The 26457-nt window shown below is 36.5% G+C and overlaps 2 long non-coding RNA genes across 3 annotated transcripts; one reads left to right on the forward strand and one right to left on the reverse strand.

The window, feature by feature from the left end:
- Nucleotides 1–9614: 9614 nt before the first annotated feature.
- LOC127157628 (uncharacterized) lies at nucleotides 9615–13111 on the reverse strand. 2 transcript variants are annotated; one of them, XR_007825959.1, is made up of 6 exons: nucleotides 12728–13111; nucleotides 11775–11839; nucleotides 11148–11198; nucleotides 10959–11015; nucleotides 10591–10725; nucleotides 9615–9949 (listed from the first exon to the last, which is right to left on the reverse strand). It is a non-coding gene; the product is annotated as an uncharacterized LOC127157628 (long non-coding RNA). The 2 variants fall into 2 exon arrangements; XR_007825960.1 differs by lacking the exon at nucleotides 10591–10725 and having other exon boundaries at nucleotides 12728–13108.
- A 2008-nt stretch (nucleotides 13112–15119) lies between these two features.
- Nucleotides 15120–16588, forward strand: LOC127157630 (uncharacterized). The gene is made up of 3 exons (XR_007825961.1): nucleotides 15120–15203; nucleotides 15848–15928; nucleotides 16017–16588. It is a non-coding gene; the product is annotated as an uncharacterized LOC127157630 (long non-coding RNA).
- The last annotated feature ends 9869 nt before the right edge of the window (nucleotides 16589–26457 follow it).

Below are 26457 nucleotides of genomic sequence, written 5' to 3' on the forward strand. Positions count from 1 at the left end.
TGGATCATGAACATTATGAAATATCAAATATAAACTTATTTTATATTCTTGAATGTAAAACAAACATTTGGCACCTACATTGACACTTGTTGATTAATAACTGTCTTTTGTTATGTTGTCAATCCCAATCACACGTTGTTGGGTGGAGTTACTGTTAACAGCCTCTGCCAACATTTTATTATTGTAATTAAAAATTATAAAAAAAAAATCTAATTACCAACACAATGGAGCAAAGTAAAAAAAAAAAAAAATAATAAAATAAAATAAACATTTAATTGAAGTGTTCTTTGTTGTATTTGTATTCAATAAACGTAGTGAGACCGCGAGCCGTGAACAGTTTCCTTTTTTACTGCACTCTCTTACAATCTGTACACAGAACACATTAGCCAGGTCAAAGCAATCGATGAATGATCGACACTTCAGCCCATCCAATCAACACAGAACTCCAAACCAAATCCACCACATCCCCCTTTTTAACAAACAATGATATGTCTGTTATATCTACATCAAACTGCTGCACTCAAATCTACCTGTATGCATATTCAAGTACATCAACAGTAGCTTTAACTGAACATGTAACTAAACACTGCACCAAATATTTACTCAACAGTAGTCACTATGAACATTAATAGTCTATTCAAATTGCTTTGAATCTTCTTCTTTGAACCTGCTTTCAGTGGTGTTCTGCTTTTCCGTGTTTTTTTTTTTTTTTTTTTTTTTTTTTTTTTTTTACTTGTCCATAACATAATCGTTATATCTAGATGGCCTTATTACTGCTCTCCCACTTCTTGTACGGCATGTTGGCTGCTCATCCCTTCTCACTGGAGAATTTTCAGATGACTGGTCAGCTGGACTGGGTGTCTGAGTGGATATTTCCTCCGAATGTTCATCAGAATCAACGCCTTTGCACAGACTGTGATGTATCTTTCTCAAGTGTCGTCTGTTTCTCCTGAATGTCTTTCCTGCAGGCGTTTGCACCGTATAAGCTCGAGGCTCATCTCTCTGTTGCACCACTACAGCAGGAACCCATCCACGTCTGCTCTGCATATGTACCGTTGATCCTGGGGCCAGCTCAGGTAGTGTCTTTGCATTACAGTTGTACTGACGTCGCATTCGAGATTGCAAATCCACCAGCCTTTTGTGTATGTGTTGTGGGGTCGACTGTTGAAGAACAGCACTAGAGCATGGAATTGTGCTCCGCAGGACTCTACCCATTAACATTTGTGCAGGAGATTCATTCAGGCCTGTCACTGGTGTATTTCTTAGCGACAGCAGCACTAGATGTGGGTCAGTGCCAGTTTGCAGTGCTTTTTTCAATGCATGTTTAACAGTCTTTATTGCTCTTTCAGCAAGTCCATTGGACTGAGGGTATCCTGGACTGGAGAATGTGAGCTTGACATCCCACGATGCTGCAAATGCCTGCATCTCGTAACTGGCAAATGGAACATTGTCACTCACTAATTCTTTCGGGATGCCATGTCTGGCAAAGACTGACTTAATTTTTTGTATTACTGTGTGGGCTGACTTGTCTGGTATGTTCAGTACCTCTGGATATTTTGTCAAGTAGTCCACCAGCAATAAATAAGATTGACCTCTCAACTCGAAGATATCTGCTCCAACCTTCATCCATGGTAATTCTGGAACATCATGAGTGATCAGTGGCTCTTTTTGTTGCCGTGGCTGGAGTTGTTGGCACGGCGCACATCTCTCCACCATCATCTCTATGTCTTGCGCCATTCCAGGCCAGTAGAGGGATTTTCTTGCTTTGGCCTTCATTCTCTGCATACCTTGATGAGCTATATGTAGCTTCTCTAAGATTACTTTTCTGAAACTGTGAGGTATGATTATCTTGTCTCCAGCCATTACAATGCCATTTTGCACGCTAATTTTGTGTCGCATAGGCCAGTAGCTGTGTAGGTTGCTGTTTACACTACGTCTTCTCTGCGGCCAGCCAGTCTCAACCTTTTCACACAGATCTTGCAACACTTGGTCTGCAACAGTGGCCTCTTTTAGTTGTTGAAGTGTTTGTGGACTCAGTGCATCTGTGGCCTCTAAGCCATGCACAACTTTCTCATCATAGAGGTCTCCGCTGTCATCAGCCTCACTGCCCACAGTTGCACGGGACAGCATATCAGCAATATGCATGTGCTTGCCTGGTGTATATGCAATGTTCAGCTCATACTTCTGTAACTGTAGGAGCATTCGCTGCAACCGTGCAGGGGCCTTGCACAGCTGTTTCTGCATGATGTTCTCGAGGGGCTTATGATCTGATTGCACCATCACTGTCCTGCCATATATGTACTGATGAAACTTCCTTGCTGCAAAGAGTATGGCGAGTAACTCTTTTTCTATTTGAGCATATCTTTGCTCAGTGTCAGTGAGAGCTCGTGATGCATAACACACCGGGTGGCCCTCTTGCAGAAGACAGGCTCCCAATCCATTCTTTGATGAGTCTGCCTGTATTGTTAGTGGTTTTTTGTGATCATAGAACCTCAACACAGGGGCTTTCGTGAGAGCGGACTTCAAATTCTCTAAAGCAGTGCTGTGATGGGGATTCCACTGCCATACAGCATCCTTCCTGAGCAGTTGTCTTAGAGGCGCTGTCAGCGAAGCTTCTTTTGGGATGTATTGCGCTAAGTACTTAGTCATGCCAAGTAGACGTTGCAGGGCTTGTTTATCCTCTGGTGGTGGCATGTCTGTGATCGCCTTTACTTTTGCCTCATCAGGTCGCAGGCCCTCTGGTGTAATGATGTGCCCCATGTATTTCACAGTCTTGACCTTAAACTGGATTTTTTCGCCATTAAATCTCACCTTGGCTGCTTTTGCTCTCTCCATGACTTTATCAAGGATCTCATCATGCTCCTGCTCCGATGAGGCCGCTATGATCATGTCATCAGCAATGATGTGTACTCCTTGTATGTCACCAAATGTCTCGCAGTTTTTCTGCTGAAACACCTCACTTGCTGACCTGATGCCAAATGGGAGTCTCCGAAAACGATATCTGCCCCAAGGTGAGTTGAAAGTGCATAGTTTTGAGGATGGCTCATCCAACTTAATTTGCCAGTAACCATCTTTCTCATCAAAAATGGTGAAGATTGACTTTCCAGCCAGGTTACTGCACACCTCATCAGGAGTGGGAATGGAATAGTGCTGGCGTTTTATGGCTTTGTTCAGATCACGAGGGTCCAAACATACCCTCAGTGACCCGTTCTTCTTTTCTGTAATAACGAGGCTGTTCACCCATTCTGTGGGCTCAGTTACAGGGGATATAACACTTCTACGCACAAGATCTTGAAGAGTTTCTTTCAGCTTGTCTCGAACAGCTAGTGGAATATTTCTGCATCCGTGTATCACAGGCGTGACTGTCGGATCAACATATATATGATGAACTCCTGGGAACTCACCTAGCCCGGTAAAGACTGATGGATACGTATTGATCAGCTCTTCTTTGGTTGACACAGATGTTTTTGCAAGTGGTTCAATCCTTTTTACCAGCTGTAGCTGCTCACATGCTGCTCTGCCAAGAATTGGCATGTCTGATTGATCGGACACATAGAACTGTAATGTGGCTGTTGCTTTTTCAGCTTTGCATTTCAGCAACACAACACCTTTCGGGGAGGAGCGCATTCCCCCGAATGCTACTAACACTGTTGATGTAGGCTGCGGCTTAACTGGACCAGGAATCTTCTGTATAATGGATACAGGTAGCACATTTGCCTCTGCCCCTGTGTCCAGTTTGAATTCTATCTCTACACCTCGGATGATGGCTGTTGCATACCGTGCACTGTCTTTCATGTGTTCCACCTCTTTCACTTGGGCGTGTGTTAATGTACCAATGTACATAGATTCTGTTTCATTCTCTATGCTGTGCATCGTCTTTGCTCTGCTATCATTGCGAGTGGCTGCATGGCATACCTTGGAAAAGTGGTTACTTTTGCCACACTTGTGGCATACCGCACCGAAGGCCGGGCATTGATGTGGCTCATGGCTCTTTCCACATCTTCGACAGTTGCGTGTAAATGGCTTCTTGTTGCTCTTGCTTCTTACACCTGATTTTCTCTGTTCTGTCGTTTTCTCTATAGCATTTATTTGAGAGTCTCTGACAACTGCAGCATTTTTCATCGCCTCTATCTGTGTTTTGGCTAACTCAGTTGCTCTGCACACTTCAATAGCTCTGTGTAATGTCAAATCATTTTCACGAAGTAATCTTTCTTTGAGAGATGGGTTTGCTATACTAAACACCAACTTATCTCTGAGCATGTCATTCTCACTTGCTCCAAACTCACAGTCTTTGCTTTTCTGTCTCAACTCCGTAATAAATCTGTCCACTGTAATTCCATCTGCCATGGGATGAGACCAGAATTGATGCCTCTCAAACACAACATTTTTTTGTGGGCTGCAGTAGTTTCTGAATGCTGTGAGCACGTCTTCCATCGTCTCGTTCTCGTCATCAGCTAGATTGACGGTGAGTGTATTGTACACTTCCAACGCCTCTTCACCAATAGTGTGTAACAGAATGGCTATTTTGACTGGCTCTTCTTTAGCAGTCGCACCCGTTGCAGTCATATACAGGCGAAAACGTTGCTCCCATCTCCGCCAATTTTCCGCTAGATTTCCAGTTAGCACTAGTGACGAGGGTGGCTTAAACTGTTCCATGTTTTCGTCTGCCGGCAGCATGCAAATTTTGCTGGCGCGCTAGTTCGTATCAACAAAACTATTTGCGTTACTCACTTCTGACACCATGTTGTATTTGTATTCAATAAACGTAGTGAGACCGCGAGCCGTGAACAGTTTCCTTTTTTACTGCACTCTCTTACAATCTGTACACAGAACACATTAGCCAGGTCAAAGCAATCGATGAATGATCGACACTTCAGCCCATCCAATCAACACAGAACTCCAAACCAAATCCACCACATTCTTAGCTTTATTTAACTATATAATTAACTATTAAATATGTGTATATATAATTATATAGAGAGTAAAACTAAAACACTGCATAGTCTTCACTGTATGAATCAAATGTGAATCGATTCTTATTAAAGATCCAAAAGTGATTCAGTCAAGAGCAGTGAGTGATTTTCTTTGCTGACTGCACATTTATTTAACACACAACTGACTGGGTTTACATGTTTACATCACACTACAGGCTTTTTAATGTATTTATGTGTTTTATTGTTTATTTGGATCCCTGTTAGCTTCTACAAAGTGGTTGCTAGTCTTCCTGGGCTCCACAACTCAATCCAAAACAAACAGTCGTATAATAGATAAAAAGACAAAAAGAAAAGAAAAACACTTTACATCTCAGCAGCAGCAGCACTTAAAATATACATCTACATATTTAGAAGAATATCTTCACATTTTCTTTGAAATATATGTGTACAGTTACTCTTTCGTATATTAATGGGAACCATATTCCAAACAACAGAGTCTCGATAAAGTATGATAAAGTCTTTTTCATTGAATTAGTTTGTGGATTGAGTATTACTCACTTGATGTGTTTTATAATCATATCTAAGTCATAAACAAGCTTTTCAAAGAAAATAACAAGGAGTTTCATACTTGATAACCTTGTAAAAATATACCAACAATCATAAATATAATTTAACCTTCACCACAGCCATGATGACTTTTTATTCATGTCACTAACATTGGCCCAAAATGGATAATGAAGCACAAGCCTGGCTGCTCTGCTCTGAATCATCTGAAGATGTTTTTAGGTGTTTCTCAGATGCATTAGACCAGTGGTTCTCAAACTGGTATGTGCACCGCTGGGGGTACGTTAGGTGACGGAGGGGGTATGCAAACAAAATGCTGAGCTTTGCCATTCATTTAATTCTACCCCAATTTAAAGTAACATTAAAACTTGAATTTCAGGACAGCTTTTTCACCTCTATCACATGCAGCTCTTAATTTAGGCAGTAGTTCCTTTCTTCTCAACTGAAGAGCCTCAGAAAAGTCATTAATAAATTACTTGTACTCTTTAGCTTCTTGGCTGAGGACATGATGGTCTGTTTATCTGTAAAACGTAAAGGTTTGCCAACAGTTGCCAAACAGTTTGCCAAGAGCATCAACTGGTCTTACCCTCCTCTTGATACTGTCAAATCCTCTGAGCTCATTCAATTTCCATTTCTGAGTCATCTAGTCCCAACTGACTTCAGAGAATTTCCCAAACATTTACGTCCGATTTTCATCCGATTTTTGTCAGTGATCCCGTCCACAATAATATTTGTCCTCCTCATCTGATTTTCAACATAATCCAGTTTGACAACAAATCCATCCAGTTCCTCCTTTGATTTGATGATGTCCTTTACAAACTGTCTCATCTTTGACTCAGCATCCTTGTATCCAGTCATCAATCCATCCACTTTATTTTGTGTGAATTCCAGACTGACCTTCACATCTTGAATGTCTCTGATCACTCCATCCAGTCTTTTGTTTGTTCCATCAACTATCAGCTGGATGACACTCTTGAAGTTGTCCTGTTGTTGATGAAGTGTCTCTCAGTAAAAGTATCTCTGCTGTTCCATTAACTGAGTAAGTGTACTCATGTATATGAATCATCCTCAGGTGGTGAAGTTTTAGCAGTGGCAGTTTGTTTGGGAGGCATGATGTTTTACCACGATGTACCCAAATAATGTGAAAACACAGATGTTCAAGCTCAGGTGGTGTGTGTATTGAAAGCTCAGGCTTACAGGGTCTAGATCAGCTCAAACTCAGTAGTTGAGAGGTGCACAAACTTGTCAAAAATACACTTAAACTAAAATGTTACTTTTAAACGATACATTTTAAAAAATTATTTCTCAAATAACTGTCAAACAAATTTAAATGTAATATTGTAATACATTTATGCATCACTTCATGCATTAATATCTCATGAACTATCAGGATCTTTGATCTTTGCTTATGGTACATGAATCATCATTAATTTGTGCATAAATTATTTTTATATTAATTATTAAAAGAATATACAAAAATCCACATTACCTCATGCATGCATACAGGCTATTCTAAATTAAAAAATTAAACTATTTTATGAACAAATTCATAAATCCATGATGATTCATGTACCATAAGCATAGATTTAAGTGGATGGTATATGCTTTTTTTTTGTTTTTTGTGAGCAAAGAAAACATCATGATCATGCATAATAAATCTTCTCGTACTACGATGTTTCGCGATACATGTTTTAAGTTGTCTATTTTCCCTTGTGAAAAAGAAGTGCACTTAATTATACTTTTATAAAGTGCATTTATTGCTGAATTAATATACTTTAAAAGAACACACATAAGTGCAAATTAAATGTACACTGTATTTGTAATACATTTTAAATTAATCATATTTTAAAGTTATATTAAATGCACTAAGTGGAACTTTTGAGTGATTTTTTTCAAACCACTTAAGTGGGACTTTTAATACATCTTTAAATGTACTTTCGTTATTGCTTCTAGTATCTTTAAAATATGGTTAACGTGTACTACTAATGTACTGACAAGCAATTAACGTTAACTAAACTATACTTTAATGTCAGTTAACAATACACTTTAGTGTGAATTAAATTTAATGTTTTCGACCACCTAAATGCATATTATTTGTAATTGATTTCAAACATATTACAGTTTAAAATGACATTAAATGCAATTAGCTGAACGTTTGAGTGATATTTTTGAACCACTTAATTGGGATTTTATTATATGTTATGTGTACTTTGAAATATGGTAAATATGTACTTCTGAATAAGCAATTACTGTGAACTAAAATATATTTCAATGTCATTTCAATGTACTTCAATGTCATATATCTCAGACAATGAAGTTAAAAATGTATATTTAAAATTGTATTAAAATCTCTGAATTACATAGTTACTCTCAACAAACCCAAGATGGAAAACCCTCTACATTTATTGACAAAAAAATCTCTAAAACAAATACACATGCTTTTTGCTGATGCACAATAAAATCATCACTATAAGCTTGTTAAGTGATGTAATGTGTCCATTGAACGCACCAATGAACGCTGTTTCCGGGTCCAAACCCAAACTCATTTGACTTGAGAATACTTACTAAGTTAAACGTTTTCACATTTACGGTGTACACTACAGTCTCTCTGCTCACAGCATCCCAAACACAAATAATATTTATTTATTTATTTATTTATTTATTTATATTTTCATTGTATGGCTATTTGGGATTAATTTTGGGATTATAATATTTGGTAGTATTATATCATATTGTGAGTTTATAATTAGTACCGTTTGTTGTTTTCTCATGTCATCTGATATAGCGTTTGGACCAGAAGTCACAGAAGAGGTGACATTTGACGTCAGACTTAACAAGCGGATACACAGTTACAACACTTTAACTCAATTAGTAGGAGTCTGGAGAACAATCCAAAATCACTTACATACTTGCATACAAAAGTACCTAATCTCATCATCATAGAAAACATTCTGTATGATTTATAAGCCTGTTTCCTCATAGGGAAAAATTTACTGGTTTTACTACCCTTGTGGAGTCATTTGGTCTCCATAATGTATACAGTAGTCAACATTTGAAGTGGATCAAACAAGTTCAGCAAAGTTGTCCTAAGACAAGACCGGGTACTGTTTTAGATTTAGGACAACTTTGATGAAAGCTTTTGATTCACTTCAAATGTTGTTCAAATGCAGACACACACTTAATCCAAAAAAAAAAAAAAAAAAAAAAAAATCAACAGATTATCCATGTACAACAAATGAGACTTTATTGTAAAAAATGACCAAACTGTATTGTACCCCCGGTTTCACAGAGAAGGCTTAAGCCTAGTCCCAGACTAAAATGTAAATGTTTAAGAGGTTTCAACTGAAAGAAACTTGTACATACTGATCTTTTAAAAAATATCAGTGCCTTTGTTTTGTTTCAAGATGCACCCAGTAATGTTTTTTCTAAGGCATGTTAATGAAAAATACTTAAATGTCCTTATTGAACTACCCAGCAAACATTTGGACGTGTAAGGATCGTTGAAAAGACGTCCCTCCGACACGTCCCGTCATGGTTGAAAAATAGTTCCAAAATGAAAATTGAACCGACGTCTTTGACGTTATCTGGACGTGTACTGCACGTCTTTTTCTGTGCGTCCCTGGACGTCTAAATGGGTCTTCTTCTGTATTTCTATACTATGTGTTAATTTAATGTGTTAATATAATTTTAGTATATAAGTCTCTATATAAAATAATCACACACCCATTCTGTAACATCGTGAAAAGGCAATCAGTTATGTCGTGATGTTTAGACACCTTAACTTACAAGTTCAAAAACGGTCCAAAGTCGGTCCAGTCAGACCTGAACGTCTACAAAACGTTTTAACCACGTGTACATTACAAACAATAAAACATTTTGTGGACTTAAGCAAGAATTAGACCGTTCTAATTTACTACAACATATTTTGTGCATATTACATTTTTTTCAAGGTCTTCCATTTGTTAAACAGCTACTATTTAAACATGAAAATAGAAATAGTATAATGTAGTTAATTCTAAGCATGCACCAATTTTCTCAAAGCTTTACATTAATTTTAAGTAGCCATTATTCAAACAAGAACATAACCAAGGTAACGGATAAAAGTGAACACATATGTATATTTATAATCTTTTATTTATTCATCATTATTCCAAAATGTTTACTATCATTTTGTTGCTCCACAAGCACCTGCTCTTCCAGAAGCATTATTATTGTGGCAGTACTCAATTTTTATTAATTGAAACAGTTTTGCATTAATTTTAAACAGCTATAAATCAAACAAGTACAAAAAAATACTGGATTAATGTAAACACGCATGTAAATGTCTCTCAAAACAGCTTATTTCTTATAACCACCGCCCCCAGCTCTTCCTGGAGCGTGCTTTAGGTGTTCCACCATTGATGCATCAATTTTGGAGTCTGTGGCAGTTGGACTCCACCTCTTCAGAGCATCTGAGGGAAGAGAGCATGAATATTTTAAGATATTTAAGAAACAAAATGGCAAAATTGAGTTAAATGACATGCACTTATTTTGAAAATGCCTTTAAGGTTATACAAATACATTTAAAATACAATGGAACAAGACTTTTTCAGTTTCATGAAAGAAGCATTAGTAACAAGTAAACAATAAGTAAATGTTATTTTGGTCTAGAATAATCTTATGTCAATAAAAGATTTTCTGCATTAGATGTGTGCTAGTTTACATAAAAACAGCATTAGTCCACTGCCTCTTCAATATCTCTATGGTGCTCTTGAAATAAAGTAGATGTGTAACTGTGTGAACATGAACAGGACATTTCTGATAAAGACAGGTGGCCCTTAAATAAATAACGGACAAGGAACATGAAATTTTTTTTTTAATGTCATAAGGCCAAAATTACCTTAAATTACATAGTACAAAGCTGTAGCTTTGAAAGTTGGCCACCTGCATTTGGCCTTTAAGCATTTGACAGGACTAAAAAAAAAAAACCTAAAAAAATACTAAAAAAATAATTCAGTATTACTTCACTTCATGAACATTTTAACATATGGTCAATATTACAAATTAACAGTAGTGTGCATCATGGCAATGTTAAAATACGAGAGCCACTGACCTGCTTGTTTACCAACTAGCCATGCCTTACTCACTGCTGATTAGTAATGGATCAGGTGTGTTGTCAATCAGAAGCTGGAAGGGCAGGGACAGCTGGAAAACAAGCAGTGCAGTGGCTCTCGAGGACCAGGGTTGGCTATAAGTGAAGGTAAAGTAATAAGGCTGCTGTGCAATTTTACTGCATTAGTTACTGTCAAATTAGCTGGCTGTACTTTAGCTCTTGTTGAGCAATGACAGACATTGTAGCCTCTATATTTTTAACTGTATGAATTCTGATTCAGAGAAATGTATGTATTTATACATTAGGCTGTGTTGGTATTAAGGTATAATGTGTATAAAATAAGTTGCGACAGCAAAGTTCTCACATACACTGGGGGGTCCTCTGGGACTGGGATGGCAATGAAGCATTTGGGACTGGAGACAATACTATATAGACATTAAAAAGAAAAGTGTGAAAAGTAACAATTTGAACGCAGTTACATTTTTTATTTTTTTTTTTTTTTTTTTTTTTAAAAGGACATCCTCTTTATGTGAAAGACACGACAAAAATTGCAATACCTTGTTCGGTTGTGGCACATGGCCTGACAGATGGCTGTTCGTTATGTGACCCTGCAAGACAAATCGCACTCTAATGTAAATTAATGAAGCACAAAAGACATAAAAATGCATTTAAAAATTTCACAGAAGTTAATCTTTTGAAATGTCTTCTAATGTTAATCTTACATTGTGGTTAGAGACTTTAACAGAGCAAATCTGAGCCAGAGCAAACTGCCTACCAAAACTGTTTCTACTGCCCAGTGTTTGTTTTCTCTACAATGACGAGGGGAACGATCATCTGAAAGTTTACTTAAGGTCTGATACTTCTGATACTGTACTACTTACAATGACAATGGAATCGTGACCTGAACTGCACCCCCTTGGAGTGTCAATAAAGTGTCATTAACCTGTAATCATTTGATTAGTACTACAACATCTTAGAAGTGTCACTTGGACATTCAAATTCATAACATATTCTTCAAATTTTTCTAGATGCTGTAGCTGTTATTTCAGGGCAACATGGAGTTCTTTTAACATTTATTCTGTAATTGACAGGACTGCGTTTGTCTTGCCCTGTAACAGGGCAAAAAAGCAACTTTGTGGTTGTACACATTCGGATCATTAATTTTTTTCAACATTAGCACTTACACCTCAACATGTGTCCACGGGTCCACGAGTGTTGTTGACATTGATGGTGTCATGTTGTGCATCCACTGTTGGAAAAAATAAAAGCAATAGAAATAAAGGACCACTTTATGGAATTTTGAAGATGTGTATAAAGATCCCTTAATCCCTTAAAGTTATATACACATTACCACACTGTGAAAATTAAAAGAAATTAGTAAACAATGTGTTATCTCCTAAGTGTATCTGAAATATTAGTTGGAGTAAAGTTTGGGTATTACCTAACAAATATCTCATTACAAACAAAATAAAATAAAAGTTTCATTTAAGATACTGCACAAATTTTACCCTGATAATTTGTAAACAGATTTATTGAAAATATAGATGTAAATTGTTCATTATGTACATTATACCCAGAAACAGTACCTCATATTTTCTGGCACTGTCAATACACAAAGAGGTTACAGTGGGAGGTTTCTGGATGTATAAATGACAAAGTGGTGTGTAACTTTCTTTTACTATACGAACATGTAATATGTGGCTCAGCCGTTGAAAATCACTTGATTAATTTACTTATTTACTTACTAATCGTTGCAAAATTCAGCAATTAGAAAACTTTTTTTTTTCTGTGGCACTTAAGGAATTAGATATTTATAAGAGGACCATAAAGGAGATTACAAACAAAAAAAAAAAGCTATAAAATCGATGTATTTATTCGGTACATTTAAGTTATTGTGGATTAGGAAGTCCTTTCATTTGATTGTGTTATTCTATAAAAACATTTTGTGCATACCCTTGGCACTTAAGTTATGTATTTGTTGTTCAAGCATTATTTAAAAAAACTTAGCACACTAGCTAATTTTAGCCAAACTCAAACTACGTTTCAGTTGACAATGTGCGCATTATTTCTTCCTTTTCCTTCGTGTCAAACAAGTACAATTCGACCACATTAATAAAAAACTACAAAATGTACTTACCCACCAGTAGATTTTTAATAATTCGTAAAGCTTTGCAACACAACGACGCGCTCTCCTCCTGGTTATGGAACGACAACAACGTGTTAAAGTTTTCTCGCGAGATAATGTATTGTATTGCGAGCTAATCTATCCCATCGCGAGATAATCTATCCTATCGCGAGATGATCTATCCTATCGCGAGATTTGTTACAACATCTTGGCAGCACAGTTTTGGCAATCTACACCCAACTCAGACTTCAAATGGTGACTGGAGATATTTCTTTTATATGTATATGCATAAACTTAAAATAATAAAATCGTATTGCAATTTAAGGAAAACGGGCAGAATTATGACTAAAATTCAGTGGCTTTGTAATCACCTTAACCACACAGCACTTTGTGAATATTCATTAAACAAGATGTAAACAAGATGTAAATATAAATTAAATAAATTATTACAGTAATAATCAAGATGTAAGCACAATTTCTTTAGCATATTTCATACTGATTTCATACAGGGTCATGATTTACTATAAATGCACGTGTAAAGGACGTCACCTTGTGGACGTCCTCTCACAACTGGTTCACAACAGTGTATATACTGAACTACACGAAGCTAAAACTTAAAAGTAACAATTATACATGCAACCACAGAGAATTGTAGATATGTACAAACGTATCTGAATGCATTTTAGGAAGTATTCTGTGTTACATATTTGTACGGATTTATGCCGTCCTACCGCGACTATTTTTGGCCAGGGACACGACGTTGCCGTCGGACCAATGTTAGCTGGGTATGGCCTAATCCTGGTGTGAAGTTGTTTGTTTAATATTCATTGTTTTCTATTTTTGCATGTTTCTGTCAAGGACTTTTATTTTGGTGTTTCGTCCTCTGAGAAGGAGGGTCTTGTAATGTGAAGGAGGAGAGCAGAGTCGAGTGTGGCGGCTCAGAGACTGCTGTTGTTCACTTCCCCACTTCTAGGACTTTAATCAATAAAAATTACTAGTCGTCTGTATTTTCAAGTCCATCGTCTTTATTCAAATCCACCCACGAGCAGCTGAAACCCCACACCTTACACTGGCTTAGTCTAAACCCTGTCTGTGAAACAAGGCCATAAGTTCTCAAACCTTTACTTGCACCAACATTAAACAGGACTGAAAGTTTTCTTCTGAAATCTTGAATGCAAGTTTGACTAAATTAATTAATTCATTCATTTAAAAGAACTCCAGATGAACTTGTTGGGAAGTGCTGTCTGTCAATGTCCCAGAAGCTCTTCATCAGCAGTAAACTTCAAATGTCATGAATGTCAGAGCAGCATCTCTACACAGTATGTGTGAACGGAAATATTCAAAAGAGGCAGGAAAGTCAGAAAAAAAAAAAAAAAAAACGAATAAAGAATGTTTCTTTATTTATAATGGCTGGCACAACACAGCTGAAGCCCCCTTCCTTTGGGTTTCCTTATATTTTACAGGTTTGTTACCTGTAAAATATATGATGATTAGTGGTGGATCTGTAAATGCACAGGTGGGAATATATTACTAACAAATGGAAAAGATTCAACTCATTTAAAATCCATAGATATAGTGACTTCATTGCACTTTTAGCTGGTAATGTGTGATCAGGGTGAGCTGACTGGACAACAATTCATTACAAAACTTAACATCACCTCTTCAGTACTGGTCTGTGTTTCCACACTGTATCTCCAGTAACAAATCTTTACTGATCCTGCCAAATAAATGAATAACTCCAGATAACTACAAAAATATGACAAATTACAAACACAAACCACTCTTCATATACAAAAAGAAAAAAACAACATTATTTCTAGAGGTGGCTGATATATTGAATATTACTGGTGATTATAATATTGATTATACACATTAAATATTACAAGATCGCTGTCCACAAGGCTGTTGGCGCAGACACAAGATCGGATCTTTGAATTTTGTTCAGTCACATTAAATTGAATTTTAAATAGTTTATTTAAAATAAAACATAATATTTTCAGCAGCCAAATTTCTTGGTCCACACACGCAATCACTTTCCGTCTTTCATAGTTTTAGTCTAGTTGTAGTCCATGAAAAGTCATTGCATTTTTGTCAAATTTTAGTCATTACTTTTAAACAAACTACTTTTAAACTATTCTTATTTCATAAATCAGAATAGCCTAGCATGACCCATGTAGGAGTAATTATAATAATCAATAATGTCATTAATTCAGGACAAGATGAAGGTTTATGGTTTCAGTCTCATATAAAGAAGACATGAATTATACAGTAACACGTCTCTTCACATCAACTGCCACTGAAACACTGATGATGAAACACAAACTGTGTGTCATGTAATGATCAAGTATGTAAATATGATGTTGTCCTACAGTATTATGATCTGAATGTTCATCTTCTGCAGCTCCAGTCACTTCAACACTGATTCCAGTCAGCAGATCAAACTCTGAGACGACTTCAAGACAAACTACAGCAGCAGCTCCTGCACAAGGTTCATCATCACTGACACACATCAGCAGTCTCTCACTTCACTCATTTACACTTGTTTTATCACAGTTGATCCGACCACAATAACATCAACCTGCTAATTCATGAGTTCAGCATTGAAACTTTAAAGGATTGATAAACATTTAAGCATTTAAAATGTTTTCATACAAGGTTGTAGGTTTTAGATGCTGCCAATACAGAAATAGTCTATATTTCAGTGTTCATGCAAACTTGTCACAAAATGTCACACTTTACACACAAATATCTATAAATGAGAAAGAGATCACATTGGACAGAAAGATTATTTTAAAGTGTCATTAGATTAATTTTTGGTAAATGGCAACCATCAGTTTCCTCCTGACACCTTGAGATTGAAATAACATGATAATAGATGATGGACTCATGAAGCAGCACAAGTTCATTTATCATTTCTGTGATGTGAAGCTCAAGTATGATGTGATGATGATGATTGTTTAATATGTTCATTATGTTTGAACTGAACTAACAGATAGTCGGGCTGCTGGATCGTTAATCAGAGGTACGACACGTCTTTGCACTGTTTGTTGTTTTATACCTTTGATTTCATTTCTATTTTCACAGATTGAGTCTGTTTTTTTCTCTTGATTGTGTCTCTCATCTTTCCTGCAGTGATTGTGATTATTGTTGAGTTTGCAGTGTTTGCTGCTCCTACTGTGATTCTTCTTCAGATCATCTGTGCAAGAAGAGCTGGTGAGTTTTTGAGATGATTCACATTGATCTGGAACAAAGTCTTTAGTCATGAGAGCTCAGTAAATGATTTTGTTGAATTATTTTGCAGGGAGGAAGAACTTACAGCACTGAGAGGAAATAGTGAATAAAATACTCTCTACTAATAAAAGGCCAAATTACAGCAAAAAAATGTATCTTCATCTCAATGATGTTATGAATATTTGCTGCAGCTTTCAAGGATATTTGTTTATACATATAATATCTGGCCATTTTCTAAACTTGATTCATCTAATCATTACATTAAACTTTTTACTGATGGTGTGACATGTCTGTTAATTATTATAAAACATATTTACAGATGTATCTTAATGTTTTTATTAGTTCACTGATTTCAATTCATAGACAAATTCTTACTTATGAAAATATATGAATTCACATACATCATGCTGTCACACCCCTGTGGACTGTTTGAGTTGGTTTCTCCCTCTGTTGCCCATATTTGGTCCTTCCTGTTCTTGTCAAGTCATTATTAGTTTATCTCCTTGTATCATTATCACCCCTTTAAAAGTTGGATTCAGTTCAGTGCTGTTCGTTGGATCTTAAAGTGATGTTGGTGTGTGTTTCTCTGCTGTTCCTGTCTGGAGTTACCATTTGTGGAGTTTATTAAAGAATTTTGTTATATTTTGTTTTTCCTATGTCTCATTCTACACACAACATGACGCATGCAGTGACTTTATTTTATTTATTTTTTTTTTTTTATTATTATTATTATTATTATTATTATTATTATTATTATTATTTTTTTTTATTTATTTTTTTTTTTTTGTAAAATACAAAATGCAGACATATAAATTCACAATTCACTAACATTTTTTTGGTTTTCAGATATGTGTTTATACAGCTACGTATTTAATATTTTCATACTGCATTTACGGTCACATGTTTTATCATTTGACACTGACACATTTTTGTCCTCACTTTACATTGTCATGTATGTGTGTGTCCAGTAGGGGTCACTCTAGGGTAATTGTTGACAGAATATAGGTGGGAACTTTCCCTCAGGTAACAGGTGTTAACATTCAAAAACAAGTTGGAAATTGTAATAAATGTGGTATTTCAGAGACAGTGGAGCATATCTTACTTCATTGTGAAGCATATGAAAGAAAAATAATGCAATTAATAGAAGAATTAAGTTTGTTGAAGTTATTATTGTGTCAGTAATAGCTATCATGCTCCAGTCCAGTAGATGGCAGAAATGCATTTTCTAAGAATGTTTGCCACCCGCCATTAAAAAGAAAAGAAGAAGAAGGTAACAGGTGTTAAACATCTACAGTTTGAGGGAATTACTCTGAAACAAGTAAATGAAAAACTTAAGGGTCAAGTTGTAGATTCACAGGCAACATGTGGAGGATCTTAATGGTATTATTAGTATTACAGTGAAATACAACGAGTTTAATCACAAATGGACATGAGTTTAAAAAAGTAACAGAAGATAAAGAATATAAACCTCAGGTTAAATGTGAACAAGAGACCTGATTGAAACCTCATTTAGACTTTGTGATCAAGGATATACAGGTATTAGTAGAGATAGACAGACAGGTAATGCTGGAGTGGTGCCTATATTTATTAAAAATGAAATAACATATAGGGTTATAGAATTGAGTGATGAGTATGAATCAATTACAGTAGAGGTATTTTTAAAGGGACAGAATGTTAAGGTCATTAATTTTTATAATCCTTGCAACAGGTTAAATATTGAAGTTTTAGGAAAGGTAATGGGAAATCAGAAAGTGATATGGTGTGGAGATTTTAATGCATATATTACTTTATAATGAAGTGATAATACTGACCATAATGGTAAGATAATAGAAGAAATGATTGATTTGAAGGGTTTGATATGTATGAATGATGGTAGAGCTACTAGAATTGATGTGGTCAGGAGTTGATGCTCTTCTATAGATTTAACACTGGTGTCTGAAGGTTTATCAGGGAAATGTATGTGGGATATTTGAGAGGATTCAACAATAGAGAGCGATCACTATGTTATTAGCTGTAAAATAGACATGAATGTTAATGAAAATAGAGAGGATAGGATAGACAGATTGAAATGTAAAATGGCTAATTGGGAGACATTCAAATACATCAGTGAGGTAAAGTTACAAGAGTTGAAATTTAATGAGGAAATAGAGAATATACATGCTTTGGAACGAAGGATTGTTAATAAAGTTGGAGCAAATAGGGATTGTAGGCAGACTATTTAACTGGATAATTTTTTTTTTTTTTTTTTTTTTTTTTTTTAATAGAACTAGGGTGCATTTCCCAAAACCTTCTTAACACTACGTCGTTCTTAAATTGTTCTTAAGCTGTACCTTATCATTAATATGTGTTTCCTGAAACATTCTTAGTTAAGTTTATCTTCTGTAAGTCATACTTTGGTAAGGTTGGTCTGGATCACTCTTAGCTAAACCTGATCACTGTTGACAGTTCACTCCACTAGTGGCCACCAATGTGCAAAAAGCTTCTTTACATGTAAGTCTATATGAAACTTAGTTCGTAACATTGTTAGAAGTCAACACTTGGTTCATTATATTAATAGTTTGTGTTTAATCAAATCAGTGTTTATTCAAACAAAAACACTCCACATAATTGAAAATAAACATGAAAGGTCTGTTTTCCTGGAACCTGCAGTCACTGGGTTGGTGATTGTTCATCTGTAATGTAATTAAATTGTTTGAATAAAAAGATAACACAACATTTCACTGTACTGAGCATCATAATCAGCTTGACCTGGCAGCTTTTCCTTTTCAAGCTCCACCAGTTCTTCACTGCAGTTACATCGGATAGACGGACGTCTTCTGGAGTCACTCCCAGATTGCTGGTGCTGGACCTCAGTGGAGCCCAATGAAGTTGCAGACAGGTGTGGTGACGCCGGTGCTGGAGAAGCCCTGCCACTGTTGGTGGGGGAAGAGAGCAAGGAATCAAGTATGGTGTGATCTGAGAGCATGGAGTGGTATCCACACCTGCTGTCAGACCTATACCCCCTGAGATTCTCTGTGAGGCTGCTTCTCCAGTCTTTTCCTCATCAGGGGTGAGTGCAGGCACAGATCTGGTTCACCACCTGTTCTTGTCCGGTCTCTCCGTACTGCAGCACCTCTTGCTTTGGCTGCACTAGCAAAATCATGCCACTTTTTACAGACAACTTCCCACTCTCTCTGTGGACTGGAACTTGATGCTGCCATTTTTCATGGCTATGCTTTCCCAGAGATCTTTGTTTTGTTGGACACTGTTGTCCGAAAACTTGAAAAAAAGTTTATCTTTGTGTTGTGACATTTTATCCATGAATGGCCATTTCAGCTGGAGTAAATCTGGGGGCTCTTCTCTTTCTGTCTTTTTTGTCTGTCATAGTAGCTGTTGATTATATGTTTTGTATGTTGTGCTTTTATTGAGTAGGTCATCCAACTATAGAAATGAGTGATTTAATTCAGTTCAATTCAATTCAAATGTATTTGTACAGCGTTTTTCACAATACATATCGTTGCAAAGCAACTTCACAGCAAATAAAAGCTTTTACAATATGTTTAGTAGAAGCTTACTAGTGACAAATTGATGTCAAATTGATGTACATATGGCAGATATGTATGGTAAAGATCAATTAATTAATGACATAATCAAACAGACAAAGATATAAATTAGTAGCAAAATTCAGTAGTGTTGCTATATATATATATATACAGGGGTTGGACAATGAAACTGAAACACTGGCCAATATAGTGTTGGAGGTTTCATGGCTATATTTATGCAGCCTGGTGGCCAGTCTTTACTGATCGCACATTCCACCAATAAGAGCAGAGTGTGAAGGTTGACTTTGTGCACCCAATAGCTCAAACATTGTACCCTGAAGGTGGTGCCGTGTATTAGGATGATAATGCACCAATACACACAGCAAGACTGGTGACAAGAGTGATTTGATGAACATGAAAGTAAAGTTAAACATCTCCCATGGCCTGCACAGTCACCAGATCTGAATATTATTGAGCCACTTTGGGGTGTTTTGGAGGAGCGAGTCAGGAAATGTTTTCATACACCAACATCACATAGTGACCTGGCCACTGTTCTGCGAAAGGAATGGCTCAAAATCCTTCTGGCTACTGTGCAGGACTTGTATTTGTCATTCCCAAGATGAAATAATGCTGTATTGGCTGCAAAAGGAGGCCAAACGGCATACTAATTGTGGTCTAAACCCAGGTGTTTCAGTTTCACTGTCCAACCCCTGTATATATGGGCTTGTATTTTTGTTTGTTAAAAGCTGTCATGTATTTTTTCCCCTTGTATTTTATGTGGTGACCACTGGGAGGTGCTCTGGTCATATATTTTTCTTCCCTGACGTGATGCAAGCGAAACTTTTACTTTGCAAAGCGAAAGTAAAAGTTTCTTGTAAGTTTCTTTCATTCTAACAGGAAAGAGTTTCGTGTCTTTATTTAAAATCAACACTTTTATAAAGAACACCGCTTTCTCACATAACGCAGTGAAGCAGCCCGTGCACAGAATTAATAATCGACAATATCGATTGATATCAACAAATTCAGCACCACCGCCGTGGACAGCACCCGGTAACGTCACACGTAAGAAGGTATAGTCTGTTTTGTGAAGAGAAATCATAATCCTGATGTCAAAGTGAAACTATATGGTCAGGTACTGGAACAAGTCAAAGATCACAATCAATAATGATTTGCTGCGGGGCTTTTAGATCCTCAACTATATCAGCGTTACAGGTGGAGGAAGGAGAATTGACAATGAGTATATGTAAAAATTGAAATTAATAATGAATTATTGGATTAATATAAAATGGCATACAGAGACACATCCAGTCAAGGAAATATGGAAATGATGACATTAGAAGATTTGGTAACGCTTTAGATTACAACCCGCAAAGAACTACGTAAGTAAACTGAATTTACGGTGTATGTTTCTGTAATTATAGTGTACCTATAAAGAACGTACATGTAGGTATAAGGGAACAATATGTTATATTTGGGTAATAAGGGCATAACAAACCAGATATTCAACCTGCAAAGAACTACATAAGTAAACTGAACTTACGGTGTACGTTTCTGTAATTATAGTGTACCTATTAAAGAAGGTACATGTAGGTATACGGGAACAATATGTTACGTTTTGGTAATAGAGAGTAACAACCAGATATACAACCTGCAAAGAACTGCGTACATAAACTAAAGTTACGCTGAATGTTTCGTATTTATATTGTACCTACGTGTAAGTATGAGGGAAGGAACAATAGGTTACGTTTGGGTAATAAGGGGGTAGCAAACAGATATCCTACAAATAATTTATAATGGATTAATTTACTGTTTAATTAATTAATTAACTCTTGTTCCATGTAGTTACAGGGTGTGATATCTGCGGGCTGTAAATTAAAGTGGCGATTGTTCCCCTTGTTGCACGAAGTTACATGGTAGGTACAATACACAACGCGACGTAAAATGTGGTTCTACAAAATGTACATTTATTTTTATTTTTACAGACACTAAATGTACAATACTGACTAGAGTTGGGGTACTCGGACTCGTACTCGGACTCGAGTCCGGTCTCGAGTACAATTTTTAGGCGACTCGGACTTGTCACGGACTCGGATGCATTTTTACTTGGACTTGACTCGGACTCAAGCCTTTCGGACTCTGAAAATATCCCGAGTCCGTCCGAGTCCAGAGACAGTTGACGGAAATGTCACTGACTCGATGCATTATCATGAAAGTCTTGTCCAGTAGCTACTTGAAAGCCGACGGGTTTATGTGCGCACTAGAGATGCGCGGATGAGCTCAAACGTCACCCGAATCCGCAGCTTCAAATAAATTATCTGCCCGCCACCCACCCGCAGCTGTATCTTTCTTGATTTAGATAACCGCACCCGACCCGCACCCGATCGTCGTTTACGAGTATTCTAATTCTTAGTTTTGCATGATGATATGATGAATGGATGGTTCATTTTTAACAGCAGATTCAGCTGATCTGCACATCGCTGCACACTTACATAAGTTTAACTGTTCGTGCTTTTAAGCCAAAGCCACGCTAAAAAGAATAACGTTAACTGACATCTGGACGTGACTCTCCGCAATCTCTGATGAAATCAGTTGGGTGTTTGAACGTCTACATGATCTTTGAACAAAAGATTACAGGGGTTCACCCAGTTTAAGAAATTTCAGATCATAAAAATCTAATTCTTTTCATTTTTAAGGTATTGTTTTCGTTATAATGTACTGATTCAAAGTAGTAATCAATAATAATTGTTAATTTTACTACTCGGCAAATCTGGTGCTGGCGCGGACGGAGCGGGCGCGTGTCAGGCGCAATCATCAAAGATCTTTACTATGTTTTGTGAGCGAATATTTGCGTTTATTCACATACGATTGGATTAGAAATGGTGGCCTGTCATGGTTTTGGCTAATGCAGGACACTACTGAATGATGTGCATCAGAGGGAATTTAGAAGTGGGTATACGCAAAGCCGACGGATTAAAAAATGGGTATCCGCAGGTACTGCACTACACCACTAAATATTACCCTACTCAATAGTATTAACACAGGCGAAACTTCCTTCAAACTTGATCTGGAATGTCTTTTTTTCTGTCACAACTTCTCGAACAGGTGAACACAGACACACACACAAATGAAATCGTTTGCCTGAAAAAAGTATTTAGAACAGGTTCATATTTTAATATTTGCCTCATTATTGATTCATCTCATCCACCCGCAAATAATCAGAATGCATTTGTTTTATTACCCGACCCGCCCGACCCGCGGATATAACCGCCATCCGCGCATCACTAGTGCGCGCACACTCAAAGCGCGATCACAGAACGCGCCTCTCAGTCAGTGTGTGAATGCCGAGTTCTCTTTCGCTTTTAATAGGTTCTGTTATTGCCACACACATGCTCGTATTGGAGACTATTCATGTAAATGAAGTCGGTTTTGTCTTAAGTAAACCTGAACAGCTGGGAGAAATACTGACGCTTCAAAATATTTGATCTGTGTGTCAGATCTTAAAGTGACAGCAGCGTAAACCTGCAGCAGCCGACCACATCAAACAATAATCAAACAACAAAAGAAAAAGACAAAATCACTCACTGTTCTTGACTGAATCACTTATTGACTGTAATAAGAATTATCTTTAATGTATACAGTGAAGATTTTGCAGTGTTTTATTTTAACATTTATTACTTCATGAAATGTCTGTAGTCTAACTTACCAAAAACCCCCTACAATTATATTTTAAAAAAAAGATTATATTTTAAAAAATATTATTTCATTTGTATTTTTGATTAATATATGTATTAATACTTTTGCTTGTAAGTAATACTTGGAGTGTTTACTTGCCTTGAGCTCGAGAATGTTTTACTTACATTGGTTGATTAGTTTTTTCTGTATTGAAATTATTACTATTTAAACATGGTGTTTTCTGCTCTTAAGGTCCCATTCAAAAAGATACCTACTCCTTTACCCCCACCCTTGAATTTATACATTTACTACATCGCTGAATAAAGTCAAGTCTCGCCCTATAATTTTTCACATTCTAAAACCTGTTTCACTCTAAAATATGTCACATTACATAGATCAGCGATAACTTCTGTTACATGACTTTAAGTTTGCTAAGCAGAGTATTGACACTAATTATAAGATGTTGTGAAATCAAAAATCAGAATGGCAAGATCCACTAGAGTTTTGCTTTTCTTACATTTCAACTGACACTGCGTTTTTCTAGTTGTAAAGGTTAAAAACAGGGGTGCCCAAACTCGGTCCTGGTCCTTGGTTTAGCTCCAACTTGCCTCAACACACCTGCCAGGGGGTTTCTAGTATGCCTAGTAAGAGCTTGAGTTTGGGCACCCCTGGATTAAAACAATTTTAAGATACTGACAAACAGTAGTGTTTCCTTGGACTCGGGCGGACTTTACTCGCACTCGGCCTTTTGGGACTCGGACTTGAGTCCGACTCGGACCATTTTGGACTCGGACTCGTCTCGGACTTGATTGGTAAAAGACTCAGACTCGACTCGGACTCGGCTTAGGTGGACTCGAACCCAACACTAATATGAACATCATGGAGCGCTAAATACATTCTTGATGCTGGTTCTTCTATGGCATTGCTGTGAAGAATCTATTAAAGCACCTTTACTTTTAAGAGTGTATGTGCCTGATTTCAATGACAGGGAAATAAACAAAGCAGATTTGCCTGTGAACACATTTTGAAAATATAAATTAGGCTGGTCTAAACCCTGGTGATCACTTATATCAATGTTATATATATGGTCATATGATCCAGCCCAAAATCTTATATAGTTTTTGTCAGTGTTTATTTAAAAACATCCAGTTATGTAGAAATTAAGATGGTAAATATTTAATTGATGAGTTGTAAATATGATATATGACAATACAATATATAGGGTGTGATTTTTTTCATTCAACATATTAACATGAAATGATAACTGCAAATCTGTGTTTCGCCACCTGGAGTCCATTTGTTTCTTTAAATTTCAGTGATCCATTTGCTTTTCTGTAGCTTTTGGCAGCCTGTAAAAATATACCCCAGGTTTCTTGTCAAATCTCTTTGTACAGTCAATCGCAAAGCTCATTGTGGTTTTAGAGGTGTTTTTGTGTGTTCTCTCGCAGGATTCACACTGAAACCAGTGCAGTCACTCAGTCTTTTTCTACTCAGTGTGTGGAGCCGCACTCACTCCAGCTGATGATGACGTCACGTGCATAGTCTGTAGTACTTACTATTACAGAGAGCTTAAACGGCTAACGGCAAAACATTAAAGCAGCGTCTATAGTCTTCACCTGATCTCAGATCAGTTTCATCAGTTTGTCGACATTTTTAACAAAACATCTGAGTAATTAAAATAATGAGAAGTAGATAATAGTCTCGTGCTGTCCTCTATATAAACGCTGTCCATAAAACAAACAACACAAGCCCTGCAAATTAATATAAAATATTTTTAAAACCACATATCATACAGACACTTCATATTTATTAGTATGTTACAATTTGTATTGCGTGTAACATAGTATACGTTCAATAAAACATTTTTAATGGGCTTTAAAAGTTGTTTTTATGCATGTTTTTGCCTGAGTTTTTGTTGCATTTACACATTTTTGACCAGCAGGTGTCACCAGCGTCCCAAAGCTCACCTACTCTTCTACTACAGTTCTGTTTGTTCATTGGTTCCTGTTCATTAGTTCTGTCTTGTCATTGGTTGCTTTCTATCATGTGTTCCCTATAGTTTTATATTTAGACCCTCATGTTTGCTTTGCTTCTTTGTTGTGCAATATGTTTGTGTCATGTTAACTTCATGTTTTGTCAAGTCATGCTAAGCCTTTGTTTATTTTCTATTAGTTTCACGTTGAAGATATTAAACTGCACTTGGTTTCTACATCTGGTTCATCTCAGTGGAGTTTTTTACTCAAATCTGGTGATTCACCTTCATTAGTTGGAAATGTGATCAATTGTGAAGCAAAGAAATGAAGATTAACAAATTATGAAATGATCAATATTCATAATAATTCATATAACTTTATTGTGGTTGGTTCAGAAATCTATTTTGATAAACTAATGATTTCCACACACCTTTTCTCACAGCAAATTAATTGGGTTTGGAATTATTAATGCCCAACCCCTCACCCCCACCACCCCGCAACAACAATAATATAAATAAATAAATAAATAAATGTAAAAACTGTAAAAGTAAAGTTTGTTTGGGAATAAAGATACTTGTTCACACTGTGTGTTAATACAATATAACACTACAGTAAACACTATACAGGCAAAGTCTGATGCCCATTTAATTCAGGCCAAGTCCCGCCCATTCAGACACAAACAGACCAATGGAAGCTGCATTTAATGAGCAGCTAATCAGGTTGCAATGGTGTCATCTCCACCCACTATATATAACCAACAGATGCCTTGTCCAAATCCTCACACTTGTGGTCTTTTGCGCTTGACCACTTATATGAGGTATTTCCTGTATTTAGCCCAAATGTTGAAGTGAGGATGAAGAAGTGTGTGTCAAACTTTTCATTACCTCATGGGACACACTTATAGTGTGTGTGTGTGTGTGTGTGTGTGTGTGTGTTTTTTTTTTTTTTTTTTCCCCGAGCTTTATTTTTATTTTCAATACTTTGTATTTTAAAATCAACATTTGTCTGTTAAGTAGTTCATATAACAGAATCAACTTAATTTATGGTGCTTCTAATTAAGTGATAAAAAGCAGTTGCTAATGTTCTACTAAATAAATATCACCACTTCTCATCTTTGCAGTCCAATAAAACATGCAACGCTTTGTGTTTCTACCAAATTAGATGTAATATCTAAGTATTATATTCATATTTAACTTACATTGGAAAGGTTTCTGTGACCTCTCGTGAGATTTGTTTTTGTTGATTCATTTCTTTGGGCCCTTAAGAGTAGATTCCCCTTCAGTCATGAACTAATTACTAATTATTTTACTGCTTTGAGCCCTGAAACCTTTGAAGCTCTCAGATA

The sequence above is a fragment of the Labeo rohita genome, unplaced genomic scaffold (assembly GCF_022985175.1).
Source record: "Labeo rohita strain BAU-BD-2019 unplaced genomic scaffold, IGBB_LRoh.1.0 scaffold_1131, whole genome shotgun sequence".
Classification (NCBI taxonomy): Eukaryota; Metazoa; Chordata; class Actinopteri; order Cypriniformes; family Cyprinidae; genus Labeo; species Labeo rohita.